Genomic DNA, 6,169 nt, shown 5'->3' with positions numbered 1-6,169 from the left:
GAATTTTTCTTAAAATTTGCATACATATACTATGCAATGGCCTCTATGAAAATTTGAGTTAAAAATAGTATGTCACCAGACTCGTTTCCATGGTAACGGTCACCAAAGTTGGTACATCACGTGTATGCATAAATACATACCTGATGTAGAAACTCTGGATTTTTTTCAAGCCTTTGAAAGTATTTTGAAGGGTTTGTTCTTCATTTATTACAAAATTATTATTTAAAATGTAAATAAAACACAAATAATGGCAGTTTTATTCATTTTCATTGATTTCGTCTCTAATTTCATCAACACTGCTCCACAAAAAAAAACACAGATTTTGTTAAAAATTTCTATTTTTCTTAAATTTCCAAAAAAATGGTCCAATGAATATTTTTTTAAATTTGACATAAGATGGTCATAACATTGAGCTTTAAAAAGAAATTAAAAAAAATATGGGTCACCAGACTATTTTTTGCACGAAAAATGTTTTTGTGACCCCTAACGAAACAGTGATCAACAGCAGTTTTTTGTATATCTTTCATCATCGGTGATCAAAGTGTGACATATGTTGTCATATCCTTTGTTAAACTAACACAGAATAATACAGTTTCACAAGGCAATCAAATGAGAACAATTTTTTGGTTTCTATGAACAACGGTTACCATGGCAACAGGACATGAAGTTGGAAAATTCAAGTTTTTGCATTGTTCTGATGTGCAAGATTAACAACCTAACAGACAATGGCAGATCAAATACCATGATTTCAGACCAACAACACATGGCTTCTATGTAAATGTAAACAAATATTATGATACATTGTAATGCAGCTTATATTAGCATTACTGTGGTGTTAAATGAGCAAAATAAATTACTCAGAAGTTAGCGAAAATCACCAAATATATTTTATTTTAAATTATCGATTCATAGGTAACAGTCATGCAAGTAAATGGATTAAAAAAGACTTTGTCACCTTTTCCACAATTAATGATTTAAGTTTGATGAAGCATAATGATAATACATTATATATTTCAGTTGTCATAGTAACATAACCAAAAAATGATGAAATTATAACTTTTTCAAAGGTTTTTCAACTTTCTTTATTTTGAATGCCTCAATAATCAAGCAAACATATAACTGTTATATTTACAAATGTGTAATTAGTTTACTCCTCTGATTCAGTCAAGTACTTATTGATAGTCATAGCATTATTAGAGTTCACTGTGTTCTCAGTCAAAATTATCAATCCTTCCATATTGAATAGTACATGTTGCTCCCAGTCAGATATAGCATATTACTATTAGTGGCAATTCTTTTCTTTCAAAATCTTTGTTTTCTGGTTATCTGTTTGCCTCTCTAATTTCTTATTCATACTTTCCCAAATTTTTTACGTAAATTTTCCAGGGGAACATTCTGTTGCTGCATTTACCTGAAAGTTTAATTTATTTATTTGTAATGAAAAGGTGTAATATATACTAATAAACTACTAAATCTATATAATATTTCAGTGAGTGCAAAATTAATCCAATCATGCATTACAACATCAATTTAAAAAGATTATTTTATACCTGACTAACAAAGGTACTCATTAAGAGTTTTATAATATGATATATGGCCAGGTTTTTGAAGTGATTGCAATAATTAGGTCAGCTGATGGGTATGCATTTTATATTGCTTTTGCATATGATGGCCATCCTTTTTAGTGGTTTTTGTTTTGTGAACAATGGCAATTTGGAATGCAATAATTGACAATATAAATGATATAGGGAGCATTATAGGGTCCAATGCAAATAAATTCAAGGTATACATGTACATGTATATTTAATAGGTGTGACCTTTACCATATATGTGTACCTTAAATCAAAACAGTTGAACTGTTCTTTTTGGTAAAAATTTACATATATACAGCATGTGACCAAGTTTGAAATAAACATAAGTTATCTACATCACATAGTTATCTTCATTGTCAGAATTGTGGCACATAAGAACCAGTGGCAGTCTTGATAATATACTTTGTATTTAAATTATAAAATAAAGTACAAATCAATAGTGTAAAATGTGGATCACTGTGACCTTCTTTTGCCTGGAAGCTGAGTTACTTACTGAGACTCTGAGAGTGTATATATAAGTTTGCATGATCTGACACCTTTTAGTTGCTGAGATATACATTTGTTGTATCTGAAATTGGATGTTTAATGTAACCAAAGTCAGTGAAGTGGAAAATGTAGGTCAGTGACATCTGTGTACAAGTTTACATGATCCTACATTTTATAGTTGAGTCTACTAAATATATTGTCCAAAAAGAAATGTTATAAATGCCTGCAAAACACCATTATCAGATTAAAAAGTCTCAAATGGAACCTAAGTTTTTTTTTCAAAGGTAACTACATGTAATTATCCTAAAATGTATGTATTTACCATTGACAGTCATCCTTCATTTTTCTACAAAACTGCTGCTAATAACCTGCTGTTAAATGATGACCATGAGACCTACAATTGATAACAAATATAACAAAAATTAAATAAGTAAATTAATATAATCAGATAATATAGGATTCATAAAAAGTGAGAGTTTTATATTACTTTTTATCAATGTTGGTTGTTCAATATCAAAATAGTGAAAATAATGATAAAAAAAGCCATATTCCATATAATAACAAGAGCATTGCTAAGTATGGCATCCTCTCACCATAGAAGACTGTTGCTTTCACATGGGTGTTTAGAATCTACAATGTCCACTTTCACCTTGACATTTGGGAATAACTTTTCTATTAATAAAGTTAAAGTATAAATTCTTTAAATTTACCTGTATTACTTTCATAGTTTCAACCAGTACCAAACATTTGCAATTCTGCAACATAACTAGCTTCAACCTAATGCAAAAAAGTGATAATAAATATATATAAATGAAAGTGCATGCAGTGTTCAAATACTATAGCTAAAACATATTACATTTAAAATTAACTGGAAACTCAGGCTGTTAACAATGAAATTTGTAATAATAATATGTATAAAGGCTTTCAAAACCAAATAGGTTTCATTAAATTTGTTGAAATTATACATTAATATAGATTTCATTTAATAAATTATACATATGTAACTAATTCTAGTTCAATATTTTTGTTGAAACAAATTCTAGCTGTCATGTTCTATACATGAAAGTCTTCAAGTATATATAACAATGCTTTACCACAAAATTGATTTGAAATATTGACCCTAAACTTGAAATTATTACCAAGATCTGTTAATTCATTTTTATGACTGCTTAAGTGCAAATATGAATATAATTATGGTCCTCATTATACTTTATATCTACTTAGGAAAATTTATGAATTATATGACTAAAGGTTTAATTACCTTCCAATTATTCATTAAATTAACCATGTTTAAAACTGTTTCTTCTTTTGAATTTATTTACAGGATTCTTTTGCAACTGCAAATATTTTCTTTCCAGTTTAATTCTCCTTTTTCTTTAAGTATGGCTGATGAATTCACAGACAGTACATTCAATCCATTAAGGAAATTGTTGAAATGTGTGGCACAAATTCCTGCATGTATCATTCCTGAAAAATATGATATGAAATGTCAGTCTGCACATGTATTGGTTAATTAGATAAACTATAAACTATTTAGACTTGAGTTCATAATTTTATTTGGAATATACAATTGATTTTTTCAATTTATATTTATATAATATGATTGTGAATTCATGTTTACCTTATAGATCACAGACTCACATTTATTTCTAATAATGTGGAATGAGGGTGGGTGCCCCCCTTCTTAATTTTCTTTTTTGCCTTCATGCATTATCCTGCATTCTACACATCATTCTAAATGACTAAATATGTAAGGTTTCCGACCACTTGGTCTCTGATCACATGCAAAAGATGACTTTATATGAAAATTCTGATTATAAAATAAAGAAAACTAATATTTTGAGTTTGTAAAACATTATTTTTGTGAATGAATCATTGTGACTGCAATTGTTTACTTTTTCAATTCTAATTTTATTTATGGTTATATAATTGCTACCAAATAAGTATTTACAAAATAATCCTCTCCTTTTGGATGCAAAACTAAAAAGCCCCTTATGTATAGATGTCTTTGTGTACATTGCAAAAATGATAAATAACTTCCAGGGGCAAAATTCCAGCTTCATAAAAAATTTGGGCAGCACTTCCCCTCAAAATAAAGCTTTTTACCCTCAAACCACATAAACCCCAGACCATAATAGAGGGGAATTAAAGAAAAAAAAAGAGAGGTGTGGGGCAGGTTCATTTATTCAAGACATGAAACCATACACCTTCTCCAACCAGTAAAATGTGTAAAGTCTAAAGAGAATATATAATAAAGAGAAAATTGAACTCTCTTACCATGTGCAGCTTTTGAATTGATAACAAATCCACCAGTCCCATTTTCCCCCTCGTTTCTACACTGTCACACATGATATGCAGGTTACATGCACTGCAGCTACAACGATATGGTATGGACAAAATGCTCCACGGCCTCCACCTCCTGGTCCAAGCCTTGAAGGTCGTATTTCCGTTCACAGACAGTATCCGCAGGGGACAGTTTTGCATCTTAACAAACATATTCTGCGCTAGGTGATCATCAGAGCTAGCCGTCGACCTTCTTTCCAGGTTCCGTCAAACGAAACATCACTGTCTGTGATCGGACGCAGAATTTCTCCAACTCTCAAAAACTTATATCATATGATATTATAAGTTGAGAATCATTTAAGACTGTGTGAACTTTCAGGCTGAAGCTATTCATATTCTTTATTTTTAAAGAACGCATGCATTTATCCTTTATGATAAACCTTCCTTTCTTCTGAGCGATGAGCTGTAACTTGGAAGTTGTTTACACACGTTGACAACAGACGACATCGGAACTGTTACCGTGACCTAGATATACAGGCGATATATCCTAAATTTTTAAACGGGAACCAGTTTTACATCAGTAAAATGTTGTTATCTCCCTTAGTATCGGAAGTCACCTTAATTGAAGATATATTCCTCATAATAAATCAAATCCAAATAATTCCAGCTGAATTCTTATATTGCTGTGTCATAAGACAAATATATATTGTTACTTACTCGAAACTAGAGGTACTTAGACTGGTATTTTAATGTAGTTGCAATTTAATGCATGGCCTAGTGTTACCTTTACTTGTCAAAAGAATCTCATACTACTGAGATATCGTAATACAAAATCGCCTGCACTGTATCCGACGCGCTAGACCACTCGAACCAGTGACAACTCTAAAACAGATTAATCCATCGAATCACCAGCAATATGATGGTGATACATGGCTGTGTACATTCTGTATATATAATTCGTCTAATAATTAGCCCAACAATGTTAGATCTGTAAATTTGCTTTCGAGATTCGAACTCATGCTACTGAGATATCGCTTCGCGATATGCCCGAATTTAACACCGTTGTTGAAATTCATACACTCATTCGGTTGCGACTCAGGTTGTATGAATTTTCTTAATAGTTATCCCACGAGGACGCGGTGTGTCAGTGTAAGACCACCCCGATGGCCGGAGGCCAGAGGGTGATCTAACACTGACACACCAAGTCCGAATGGGATAACTATTTTACATCCTAGCTGTTTTTAGATTAGACGAAAAACCATTTACAATTCATAAAATCTAGTTTAGAACGCCACACAACCATTATAATATACCTTATATATTACTATACCCTTAATGACCCCCGAACACGATGAGTAGATATCAAATAATGTCAGCTCGCCCCATTGGCCAATCGGCCCACACAATCGCCACTTTATGAAAAAAAATGCCCCACTCTTGTTTACCGACTCGCCCCAATTTGAAAAAGTGTAAAATCAAATTGAACAATCAGTCTGAGAACTCGCTTATTAACGAAAAGGGTTTAAACCCCACTGAACACAGGTCTGCCAACTCGCCCCACTTTTAAAAATATCTTGCTTCCTTTAAGTATGTTGAATTACTAATAGTTCGTATCCAGTAGTCCTGGTGTAGTGGAACGTGGCGTGGCTTGATATGATAAAGGTCCTGAATTCGAATCCCAGCATATACACTGGATTTTTTCTACGTGAATTTTCATAGATGGTCTTTTCCGTATAATTTATTATAAGTTTTATAGTGGATTTGGCATTCCCGCCAAAATGTTACAGAACAAAGGAAAGCATGCATAA

The 6,169-nt window shown here is 31.8% G+C and overlaps 1 long non-coding RNA gene across 1 annotated transcript; it reads right to left on the bottom strand.

Annotated features, from left to right (window-relative positions):
- Nucleotides 1-917: 917 nt before the first annotated feature.
- Nucleotides 918-4,982, bottom strand: LOC139512705 (uncharacterized). Its single transcript, XR_011662322.1, has 5 exons — nt 4,356-4,982; nt 3,340-3,545; nt 2,789-2,855; nt 2,401-2,472; nt 918-1,411 (listed from the first exon to the last, which is right to left on the bottom strand). It is a non-coding gene; the product is annotated as an uncharacterized lncRNA (long non-coding RNA).
- Nucleotides 4,983-6,169: the final 1,187 nt, after the last annotated feature.

Source organism: Mytilus edulis, chromosome 2 (genome assembly GCF_963676685.1).
Source record: "Mytilus edulis chromosome 2, xbMytEdul2.2, whole genome shotgun sequence".
NCBI classification, from domain to species: Eukaryota; Metazoa; Mollusca; class Bivalvia; order Mytilida; family Mytilidae; genus Mytilus; species Mytilus edulis.
This window is presented reverse-complemented; position numbering and strand designations above follow the sequence as displayed.